This window comes from Callospermophilus lateralis, chromosome 11 (genome assembly GCF_048772815.1).
Source record: "Callospermophilus lateralis isolate mCalLat2 chromosome 11, mCalLat2.hap1, whole genome shotgun sequence".
NCBI classification, from domain to species: Eukaryota; Metazoa; Chordata; class Mammalia; order Rodentia; family Sciuridae; genus Callospermophilus; species Callospermophilus lateralis.
In genome coordinates, this window is record NC_135315.1 from 117,047,193 (window position 1) to 117,060,295 (window position 13,103).

A 13,103-nucleotide genomic window follows, 5' to 3' on the forward strand; every position below is an offset into this window, starting at 1 on the left:
GGGAGGGGTGAATGGCTTAGACAGAGTGGGAAAGATTTGTCCACCAATAAGTAGGTCTAAAGAAAAGCCTGGAGCCTACCTGTTCGAATAAAAAGAGAGCAGCATTTGGGAACTGATGGTTTCCCTGTATTCTGCTATTCAGAGGGAAATTGGAAGTTTTATGAGTTTATAAATGCAGCAATTACCAGAGCTCATTCGGAGTATCATAAATTGAAATCATTCAAGGCATATTGTTGTATAAAGTTCATGAGTTTTTCTTTTTATTTATTTATTTATTTTGTTAATGAAAATAAGCTTTATTACATCAAGTAATAAATACATGCAAAGATGCAAACAGTTTTAGTCATTTTCTTCCACATGTTTTGATCAACTTACAGTAAACACAAACTGAAATCTACATACAGTTTTAGTATGAAAATTTTCGGGGTCCTTATTAGATTTAGTAGGTTGCTCTTTCTTCTGTATTTATAACTTGTGCACTCTTAAAATTGACTTCAAAGCACTAAGAGTCATGCAAATGCTTAAGCAAAAAAAAAAAAAGTGCCAGTAAGCAGAATCTACACTGTATGGCACATGGGACCAGCTAAGTGAAGCAGGTGGTCAGGATGCATTAAAACAAAGTCCTTGGGATCAAATGAGCTTATGAAAAGGTACAAATAACAATTTGGGTGACATAAAATATTCAAAAGATTAAAGGGAGACACTGGTATCTTGGAGCCAAACAACAATTTGCTGTAAAATAACTTCACATGCATCTTAAAAAAACAAAAACAAAAAAACCTGGGTCATTCCTAACTACTTAAAATGCAAATCCTAATTATCTTCGAAATCTTTTCCCAATATTTTGAGACTGTGAACCTTGGGAGAAAAAACTAAACTGTTACCATTTTGAAAATGAGTATTTCATCTGAACAGGGGAGATGAACTGTAGAGAACCAGGAACCCCCAAGCTAGCGGGGAGGCTAGGACCTGTCATTCCCTTCAGTTTCAGCCAAGCACTCCCAAACCAGTCCTTGTGCGTGAATGATGCCTCGTTTTAGTCTCTCCATGGTGCTCTTGCTCCCTGCATAGGTGGGTCTTATCTCCTTCCCCAGCTCTTCGATGATGGCCAGTAGTTCCGCATACTTGCTCTGGGGCACCTGGCTATTCCCAGTTCCCTGGGTGTAGCCCAGAGATGGTAGCCCATAGTCACTCAGCAGCTGGCGGTACTGGGAGGATGCTGCCATGCTGGTGGAAGGCGAGTGGACACTTCCAGCGGCGTTGAGGGCGGCAGCGGGCATGTGCGCTTGATGGCTCGGGCCGCACCGGCAAATATGGCCGCCCCTCACCCTGACACCGCCGCAGTCTGAGTTTTTCTTTTTATGTCCAGAATATATTCTCTTACTTTTCCATACAAAATCTTCTATAACAGTACATGCTATACTATACTGTTATGGAAGTACTCCACCAGTCTCTGTACTTTCTACTTTAAAAAAACTTTATTAAGGTCTAATTACAAACAACAAATTGCATGTAAAATGTACAATTTGTAAATTTTAACATATATACATGTAACTATTAGATAGGAACTCATCTATCTCTATTAAGTTTCATGTTCTAGAATTTTATTTAATGGAATATCAGCATGAGTCCACGGGATAATATTTTCAATGTATATTCAACTATGTCTTTATAAATTAATCTATTGATGGACATGTGGATAGTTTTGTGCACAAGATTTTATATGAAATATGGTACAAGTGGAATGGATAAAATGTGTGTGTTTGTTGTTTTCAAAAATTAGTACATTATTTTACAAAATAATTATACCATTTTATATTTCTACTGAAAATACATTAAAGTTCTAGCTACTATACATCCTTGCACTAAGTTGGTATGATTCATATTTAAAATTTTGAGCATCCTAATTGATATGTAATAGTATATCTGAGTGGTTTTCATTTTCATTTCCTTAATGTCTGATGCTAATTAACATTTTTCACATGCTTATTTGACACCATATATCCCATGAAGAAGTGTCCATTCAAATTTACTGCCCCCTATAGGGTATTGCCATGTTGCCTAGGTTTACCTTGATCTTTTGGGTTCAAGCTGTTCCCCTGACTCAGCCTTTAGAGTAACTAGGACTAAAAGTGTAAACCACCACACCTGGAAGATGCTTGTTTTTAAAATTTGGAAAAAACTGTTTCTTTGATTTTTAGTTTAGAGTTATTCTTTAAGACAGAACATAAACCTTTACACCTATGATTTGCAAATAATTTTTTGCTATATGTGCATAGTCTTTTTTTCTAAGATTGGGTAATTTTTATCAATCAATTTTTAAAATTAATTAATTAATTTGTTCTAGTTTGTTATTCATGACAGAAGAATGCATTTCAATTCATGGTACATATATGGAGCACAATTTTTCATTTCTCTGTACACAAAGTAGACTCATAACTTTCATGTGTTCATACATGTACCTAGGGTAATGATGTCCATCTCATTTCACCTATTCCCATGTGCCCTCCCTTCCCCTTCCTCCCCTTTGCCCTATCCAAGTTCCTCCATTCTTTCTAGTTTCCCCAACCCTCATCATGGATCAGCATCCACTTATTAGAGAAAACATTCGGCCTTTGGATTTGGGGTATTGGCTTAGTTCCCTTAGCATGATATTCTCCAACTTCATTCATTTATCTGCAAGTGCCATGATTTTATTGTCTTTTAATGCTTTGTAATATTCCATTGTGTATATATACCACAGTTTCTTTATCCATTGCAAAATGAAAGTAAGCCCCTATCTCTTACCATGCACAAAACTCAATTCAAAGTGAATCCAGAACCTAGGAATTAAACCAGAGACCCTGCACCTAATGGAGGAAAAAGTAAGCCCAAATCTTTATCATGTCAGATTAGGTCCCAATTTCTTTAACAAGACTCCTATAGGGCAAGAAATAAAAACAAGATTAAATAAGTGGGATGGATTCAAACTGGAAAGCTTCTTTTCAGCAAAAGAAACAATCAGTGAGGTGAAGATCCTACTGAATGGGAGCTAATTTTTACCACATGCACATCAGATAGAGGGCTAATCTCCAGGATGTATAAAGAACTCAAAAAAACTTAACATCCAAAAACAGATAACCCAATCAATAAATGGGATAAGGAACTGAATAAATACTCCTCAGAAGATGATATACAATTGATCCAAAATATATGAAAAAATGCCCATCATCTCTACCAATTAGAGAAGTGCAAATCAAGACTACTCTAAGATTTCATCTCACTCCAGACAGAATGACAGTTATTAAGAATACAAGCAACAATAAGTGTTAGCGAGGATGTGGGGGAAAAGGCACACTCCTACATTGCTGGTGGGCCTTCAAATTGCTACAACCCATCTGGAAAGCAATATGGAGGTTCCTTGGAAAACTTGGAATGGAATCACCAGCTATCCCACTCCTTAATCTATACCCAAAGGACTTAAAAACTGCGTACTGCAGTGACACAGCCACATCGATGTTTAGAGCAGCACAATTCACACTAGCTAAATTGTGGAAATAAACTAGATGAACTTTAATAAATGAATATGCATGGTCTTTTCATGTTTTTTTAAAATATTATCTTTTGTTGAACAGAAGTTTTTTAAGTAAATCCAAGCCATCACTTTTTTTTCCTTTTGTGGTCATGCCTTTGGTGCTATAACTAAGAAAGCTAACCCCAATTTACAAATATTGTCACCTTATTATTAGACATTTTGTAATTTTAAGTTTTATATTTAGGTATAATCTACTTTGAATTAACTGTTTATAGAAGCAATTTTATTGTTTTGCAACAGATATCTAATAGTTCCAAAATTATTTTCTGAAGATTGTTTTTTCTCCATTGAATGGACATGGTTATTTTGTGAATTAATGAATGCTCATATATATGTGAGTCTATTTTTGAACTCCATTTGGGTTAATTCATTTATTTACCTGTGCCAACTGTCTTGATTACTCTTATCTTTATGAGAATCTTAAAGTCCGCATCACCAGCCCTTTTTTTTTTTTTGAGACAGGGTCTCACCAAGTTCTTAGGACCTCGCCAAGGCTGGCTTTGAACTTATGATCCTCCTTGCCTCCGCCTCCGGAGTCATGGGGATTACATGTGTCTGTCACTATGCCTGGCATGCTACTAGAATTTTGATTGTTACTTTGCAGAATCTATGAGTATTCACATCTTAAATATAGAGAGATTTCTAGTTCTTTTTTTTAAAGAGAGAAAGAAGGAAAGAGAGAGAGAGAGAGAGAGAGAGAGAGAATTTTTAAATATTTATTTTTTTAGTTTTCGGTGGACACAACATTTTTATTTTATTTTTATGTGGTGCTGAGGATCAAACCCAGCGCCCTATGCATGCCAGGTGAGCACGCTACCGCTTGAGCCACATCCCTAGCTCAGGATTTCTAGTTCTTAATCTTCATTTATCTCCTCATTTGTATAACTCTAATGATTTTCAGGAATGTTTTATAAATTCAGTGAACAGGTTTTGATCAAATTTTTTTCAGATTCATCCCTAAGCAGTTCACATCTTAGATGCTATTTGAAATTGCATATTTATAAAATTTTTGATTGATAAATGTTTGATTTTCATATATTAAGTCTAATAAATTTTAATATTATCTAATTTATGCAAACTGCTTAAGTCTTCTGTTAGTTTGGGTAGTATTTTTGATATTCAGTAGAATTTTCTACATAGACAATCATATTATTTTTACATAGTTTTAATTTTTTATGTCAAAACTGAATAACTTCTTTTTCTTATTTAATTGCACTTACTAAAATCTCCAGTAAAATGATGAATAGAAAATGTTAGAATAAGAATCATTTTCCTGTTCCTTATTATAAGTTAAAAATCATCTAATCTTTATCATTAAGTAACACATTTGCTACAAGTTGTTCATAGATTTCTTTGGCTGCATTGATGATGTTCTTGTTCTAGATTGCTGAGAATCTTTAGTCATAGTGAATGTTGTATTTATCCCACATTTTGAGTTTTCTGAGTCTGTGGAGATGAACATGTTGTTTTAATCTATTAAAATGATACATTATCTTTATTGATGTTCAAATATTAAATTAACCTTGAACTACTGAAATATATCCTAATTGGCCTTCCATGTCACCATTTATATATTGTTGCTTTCCATTTCCTAAAAATGTTGGCATTTATATTCACAATGATATTTTGTCCAGTTTTTATGAATTTTTTCCAGTTTCTTATGAAAATATCCTTGTTTCATATAATGAGTCGAGGAGTATTTTCTTCTCTTTAATACTTTTAGAGAGTTTGTGTAAAATTTGTTTTCTGAAGTATTTGGTAGGATTCATCATTGAAGCCACATGGGTCTAAAGTTTTTTATTGGAAGTTAAAAAAATATAATACTGCAACATTAATTATTTTAATCAACATAAAGCTATTGGAGTTTCTTAATTTTTTTCTTTAGTGAACTTTTCTTTTTTATGCCTTTGATCTTATTTATTTCTTCTGTTTAATTAGTGTTATCATTGTGAAATGTTTCAAGTATTTTATTGCTAATATTTTGAAATAAAAATGATTTTTATTTGTTCATCTTATATCCTGTTGACCTTATATCCTTTGTCCTGTGACATTGTGGATAACACAGAATTTGAATACAGAATCATGCTATTTGCTAATGAGGACAGTTTTATTTTTTTCCTTTCCCATCTAGATGACTTTATTTATTTATTTATTTATTTATTTATTTACTTACTTATTTACTTATTTTTTAGCTTTATTGCCCTGATTGTTATATTGCCCGGATAAACTGTCCAGTACAATGTTGAAAATAAATGGCAACAGGTGTCATCCTTGTCTTGTTCTGGATCTTAGGAAGAAAATAATTCAGTTTCTTACCCTGAATTATAATGCTAGCTATAAGTTTCCCACTTCTTTCACTTTTCAAGTAAAATAATTTCCCTTCCTATCCTAGTTTGTTTAGAATTTTATTTGTGACTCTGTTTTGGATGTTTTTCAAATGATTTTTTCTGTGTTTCTTGAAGTGATAATATGGTCTATTTTTCTTTATTCTCTTTAATATAGTATATTACATTAATTAATTTGGGGACCAGCCTTACATTTGAAAGATAAATACCAACTTTTCAGAAATATATTTCTATATTTCTGGACTTATTTTGCTAGTACTTTGTTAAGGACTTATAAATCTAAGTTAATGTGCAATAATTATCTGCATATTTTTATGATTTTGTTATCTAATAAGTTGAGACTTGGTCTTTCTTGTTTTCTGACAGAGTTTGTGGAAGCTTAATATTAACATTTTCTTTAAAATATTTTGAATTCAGCTTTGAGGACAAGTAGGCTCAGTCTTCATAGGAGGGGTTTTATTTATTTATTTATTTATTATTTATTTATTTATTTATTTTTTAGAGAGGGGGGAAGGAGGGAGAGAGAGAATCTTTTAATATTTATTTATTTTTTTTTTAGTTCTCAGTGGACACAACATCTTTGTTTGTATGTAGTGCTGAGGATCTAACCCGGGCTGCATACATGCCAGGTGAGCGCACTATCACTTGAGCCAGATCCCCAGCCCATAGGAAAGATTTTAAATACTTAATTTTAAAATTTGTTGTTGACAAATAGATTTTTTCTGATTTTTTATTTCTTTTTGAGTTAGTTTTTAGTCATTTTTAGTTTTCTTTTTCTAGGAATTTATCTATTTGCCAAAGTTATTTTATTTGCTAAAAATTTTCATGGTATTTCTTTATAGTGTTTTACTTTCTCCTTATTAGCAATGATACTCCTTTTTTTTATTCCCAATTTTGGAAATTTGAGTCATCATCATTTTTTACTATTAAGTCCATGATTTTTCAATTTTGTTGACCTTAAGAGGGGACAATTTTTAGTCTTGTTGTTATTTTCCCTTGGTTGCCTTTTTAGTTTGTCAACTTGTTTCTATTCAATTTTTATTCCATACTTGTGCTTTGAGTTTAATTTTCCATTCTCTGTCTAGCTTCTCAAGTTGTACAATTAATTTATGGATTTTATAAGTCCTATTTTATTTTCTAATATAGGCATTTAAAGCCATTTTTCCTCTAAAACATTTGCTGTGCTTAGACCGGTTGTTTGCTGTGTTAAAATTTTCATTCATTTTAAAATATCTTTGTAACTCACTATGTGAGTTTAGCTTTGCCCCATGGGTTATTTACATAGACACTCTTTCATTTTTAAATATACAGGAATTTCTCAAATTTCACTCTGTTGTTGATTTCTCATTTTATTTCTTTGAGTTGGAAAACATTTGTATGTTTTTCAGCCTTTGAAAGTGAGTCTTGGGTTACAGCCTCACCTACATTACTATGAGATGTGCCTTGTTTGCTCAAAAAGAAAATGATTTGTTTCCAGTGAGGACAAATAGACTGATAATGTCATTCAAATCCTGTATATCTTTGTTGAGTTCTGTCTAGTTGTTCTAATATGTCACGGGGAGTGTGATAATAAAGTCCATATCTATTGATGTTCCATGTACTATTATTGTATGATAATAGTATTTTTCCTTTTAGTTCAGTGAAGTTTTGCTTTCTGTGTTTAAGGACTCTATTATTAGGTAAGTGTACATGAATTGATCTGTAATTATAAATTAGCCACTTTTTCCTCCAATAATATTTTTGCCTTAAAGTCTACTTTGTCATTTATACTGCCGTTTTTCTTATCTTTGAATTTCAGGGTGCTCTATTTAGTTATAAATTGATTTCTTAAGCCAATTTCAGCATTTTTTATTAGAACGACATCGTTAGTATAATAGTTCTCATTGTTGGATATTTGTCTGTGTTTTGACTTTCTTTTTTACATCTTGTTCTTTTTTTATTTCATCGTTTACTAACTCCTTTTATGATAAAGAGATATTTTGTGTATCCTTTTGATTTACATTTTTAAACTTATTAGTAGTTTGCTGTAGGCATTATGATATGCATCTTCAATTATAATAATCTATTTTAGGGCTGGGGATATAGTTCAGTTGATAGAGTGCTTGCCTTGCATGCACAAGATCCTGGGTACAATCCCCATCACCACACACACACACATACACACACACACACACACACGTACAAAATCTCTGTTAGATTTACACAAAATTCTGATAAAATATAGACTCAAACATAGACTCTGGTAAAATATTAAAATGAAAAAATACAGTCATTTCTGCCCACCTACTTTGTTCTCTTACTGTCATACATATTAATTATATAAACTTTAAAACCAATTACACAGTTTTGCAATTTGTTTTATAAAATGTAACATACATTCCTTTTATTTTTTTAATCCAGAAACTTTCCTTTTTTTAATGTTCTCACTTTTGTATTTTGTTATTTTGATTCAGCTTACAATATGATGTCATTTTATTTCAGCTCAAAGGACTTGCTTAAGGATTTTGAGACAATTATGCAAGGAAAATGTTCCATCAGTCTTTGTTTACATATTAAAATCTTTACTTCATTTTTGAAGAATTCTTTAACTGGAAATTAGCTTTTGCCCAGCATCTTGTTTTTCTTTTATCACTGGATACATTCTTCTCTTCATTACTTCTGGTGAGAATCAAGAGAGTCAGATTTTCATAGAACAATTGCTTCCCTGTATGTAATGAATTGTTTTATTTTCTATGCTGCTATTCTAATTGAGACCTGGAGAAGATGTGAAAAGAAGGCAAGAAGCCACCAAATGCATTGTACTTTCTTGAACTTGGCTAGATTTTTTAATTAATTATTGATTCTCAAATATATATATATATTCTTTTCCACTAACCTTAAATGGTTGAAGTTGGCAATTTTATTATGTTTTATCATTGCTTTTTGGGCAGAAAATTGAGGGTGATGTCCTCACAGATCCATCATGGAATATTCAACTGATTAATTTTGTTTTAAGAAACAAGGACTTGATACTGCTTTTCTTTTTTAGTTCTAAAATTTACTTTAGTATTAATATAGCCATCTGAGCTCTCTTTAGATCAGTGTAATCACAATAGCTCTTCTCTTTTCAATTGGTCCTAAACATTTTTTTGTCTTTTTATTTAATGTGGGATTCTTGCATACATCAGATGGTTTTGTTTTACTTTTGATCCAATCTTACAATAATTGTAGTGTTCAGGACAATTACACACTTACATTTAATGCACTTGTTAATATAGTTAGGTTTAAATCAAACACATTTATTTTTTATTTGTCCCATTTGTTCCCTTTTTCCATTTTTTTTATATTTTCAGCCTTTTTTATTAACTTAATATACTTTTATTACCCATCTTCCTTTTATTTGTCTTATTATCTATACTGTGATATAATTTGTTTCTTTAGAGTTTATAGTTCTCAGTTAACTTTAAGTTAGTGATATAATTTGTTTCTTTAGAGTTTATAGTTCTCAGTTAACTTTAAGTTATCAGTCTGCTTTTAGTTTATAATATACCACATCATATGTAGTATAATAAACTTACAATACCATGCTTATTTCTATAACTATTTCTTATTGAAATGTTTTGCTATTTTTTTGCTAATTATCTTGGAAATAAATTTTAATTATAAATATTATATTTAGCCAGGTTCAATTGCACATTCCTGAATCCCAGTGACTCAGTATGTTCAGCAACTTAATGAGACCCCATATCAAAATAAAAAATAAAAACAGTTGGATATGTTGTTCAGTGGCAAAGATGTCCTGGGTTTAATCCCCAGTAGCACACAAACATACACACCCACACACACACACACACACACACACACACACACACGGGATAGAGGGGAGAGAAAGAGAGAGAGGGATGGGGATGATTTTGAGTGATCTTTATTCATGCAGACCTAGATTCCCAATTGGTATAGTTCTCCTTTCTGCCAGAAGTACTCCCCTTACATTTCTTGGTTGCTTGTGATATTCTTTTAGCTTTTTTAGGTCTAAAATAAGGTGTTTCCTTCTCCTTCATTTTTAAAAATTAGTTTTGGTCTGTAGAGAATTCTAGATGTACAATATTTTTCTTTATTTCCTTGAAGCTGTTACTCCCAGGCCTTTGTGTTTGGATTGTTTTCAACACTGCATTTGCTCACCTTCTCATCTTATTTTTCTACATGGACTGTGCTTTTCCCTCACATTGAGCTTCTAAAATATTTTTATCATTGGATTTAAGTTACCTTGTTATGAAGTATATAGGTATAATTTTCTTCATTCGTCTTATAATTAGAGTTTATTGATCATTTTTGATCTGTGAATTTTTAGCAGCTCTCAAATTCGGCAAAATATTTGGTATTATAATTCAAATGCATTTTTCTGCCCCACCTTTTAGAGACTCCAAGTATCATGTATGTTAGATCACAAGCCACAAATTACCAATTCTCTATTTTTTAAAAACATTTTTAAGTTTTGTTAGTTTCAATTTCTCTGTCTTTAAAATCATTAACATATTTTTCTTCATTAGCTGTTATTTATCAAAATCAATTTCTTTCTTATATTATAATTTTCATCTGAAGAAGTCAGATTTTTATCTCTTTAACATCTCTTCTAGATTTCTGCTAAACATATTGCTTTTTTTCCTCTAGATTACTGTGTATATGCTATATACTTGTAATAATTTTTATGCCCTTGTCTGCTAATTTTATCATGTGTGTTACTTCTCAGTCTGTTTCATGTGACTAACATTCTCTTCCTCAATTATGATTTTCTGCTGATCAGAGTTTGAATCTTTAATGACCCCCCAAAGACCCATGTAGTGAAGACTTGATCCCCAGGAAGGCACTATTGGGAGATGGAGAAACTTTTAAGAGGTAGAGCTTAATGAGAGTTCTTTTGGTCTTTGGGAGTTTGCCCTTTAAGTGGACTGTGGGACTCTACTCCATTCCTTGATTAATTTTTGATCTCTGGCCATGAAGTGAGCAGTTTTGCTGTATAACATTCTCCCTACCACTGCTATCTACCACCACACCGCACCAGAGGCCTAAAAGTAATGGATCCAAAACATAAGCCAAAATCAACCTTTTCTATTTATAAATTGATTATTGCAGGCATTTGTTATAGTGACAGAAAGTTGATGAACACCTTGCTTTACATGAGTGACAGTCTTTGTTTAGATTCCAAGGGTGAGATGTGAGACTTACTTGCTTGAGAACTGTATTTATTCATTTTTATTTGTAAGACCAGTGATATAATCTCTGAGCTGTGAAATTATCTTCTCCAATATATATCTGCTTTGTACTCTCATATTCATTACAGCCTTGTTCACAATAGTCAAGTTATGAGTCAGTGTAAAGGTACATTGAAATTTAAAAAGATAAAAAATGTGTGAGAAAAATATATAATTTATAAAATAAACATATAAAATGTCATATAATACATATAAAATATATAATATGTAAATATAATTTTATGTATATATATACATATATAGACACAAACATACAAATGAGAATGCAGTGAGAATACCTACATACACATGCACTAGAGTGTTATTCAGGCATGAAACAAAGGAAATTCTGTTAGACATTATGGTAAGCAAAATAAGCTCATCAGAAACCAATACTGTATTGGTCACTCATGTGTAATCTTAAAACACACACACACACACACACACACACACACACTTATAAAAACAGAGAATAGAATGGTGATTGCCAAAGTCTTAAGGGTGAGGAAAATGGGGATATGATAGTCAAAGTTCAAACTTTTCAGTTATAAAATGAACAATTTCTAGGGACCTCATGAATAGCTGAATGTTGACGGATCTGTTGTATATTTTGATTGTGGTAATAGTTATACAATGTATACCTACATAAAATATTCTGTGGTGTGCATTGAAAAATGCTATCTTTATCAACTAAATATTTTTAAAATAAAAATAAAAACATGTGAAATATTTCTCTAAAAATCTTTGAATGTTTTGGAATTTGATTAACCTATTTGGAAAATATTTGGCCATTTTTTGCTCTTTCTTTTATGATTTGACAAATATTACTAAAACACATGTAGTCAAGGACTATTTTTTGCAACCATTGAGAAAAAAATCTTCTCTCTATTCAGTGAACTTAGATTTTAGTTTCCTTAAATGAATGCAATCATTAGTTCTCAGCTGAATTCTCATAGGGGACCCTCTGCTCTTCTCCAGAGTTCTCAAAGAGCAGTTCTTTTTCACTCCTGAACTCAGCCCTGTGAATTATAGCCACCTTGACCTTCATGGACTCCAGGATCTATTTTGTTAATGCTGAGAGATTTCTGGACTCCACCTGGTGCCCCCTATCTCTACATCATTGCCAGGAAACTCTTAGCAATTGCAGTTCTTACTTCTCTAGTTTTCCTTATCCTTTATTGTCCAGCGTCCAATATCTTTAGAACAACTTTTTCATATATTTTATATAGTGTCTTAGTTGTTTGAAGTTACTCTTTCTCCATCTTGGCTCTGTGCATGTTTCATCTACTGGTCTGTATACTTAATGTTTGTTAAGCAGGATAAATAAAAATGATGCATTTTAATGCTTTCTAGTTTGCAAAACTTACTTAGACACATTGTTTTATTTGATTGCACAAAATACATAAAGTGCCAATTTTATTATGAAATGGAAAATTCTTTTCAAAATTCTCTGTAATTCTTAATCCTGCATTAAACCCTAATAATCATCATCTTGTAAAGTGTAACTAGGGGGAAGTCGTTTGGTCTCTCTAAACTTTAATTATTTTACCCATTGATAGAGAACGTTAGAATTAAGTTGTATAAAATGATTTGCCTAAAGGCTGGTCTATAGTTAAACTCAGTAAATTGTAATTATTATTATTAGTAAAAACAACAGATGAGAATATAAAAGTCTAATTGTCAAAAAATTGAATGCAGCAGCAAGCCTTGGCTTCTCCTCCCTCAACCCATCTCCTGGTTTAAGAGAGGGGAGAGAGAGTTGACAAATAAAACATCTCAATCCTAATTAAAATAGCTATTTGCCTTTGATTGGATAGTTCTGAATGTGCTTATTATATTTTCTATGCACAACATACTATAAGATTAAATTTAGAAGAATCAGATTAAATTTACTACTTTTCTGTGAATATAATATTTGTACCCTATCAGAAATGCTTACATTTGAATTATTTT

The 13,103-nt window shown here is 31.9% G+C and overlaps 1 pseudogene; it reads right to left on the reverse strand.

Annotated features, from left to right (window-relative positions):
- Positions 1 to 962: 962 nt before the first annotated feature.
- LOC143410411 (cyclin-dependent kinase 2-associated protein 1 pseudogene) lies at positions 963 to 1,280 on the reverse strand (annotated as a pseudogene).
- Positions 1,281 to 13,103: the final 11,823 nt, after the last annotated feature.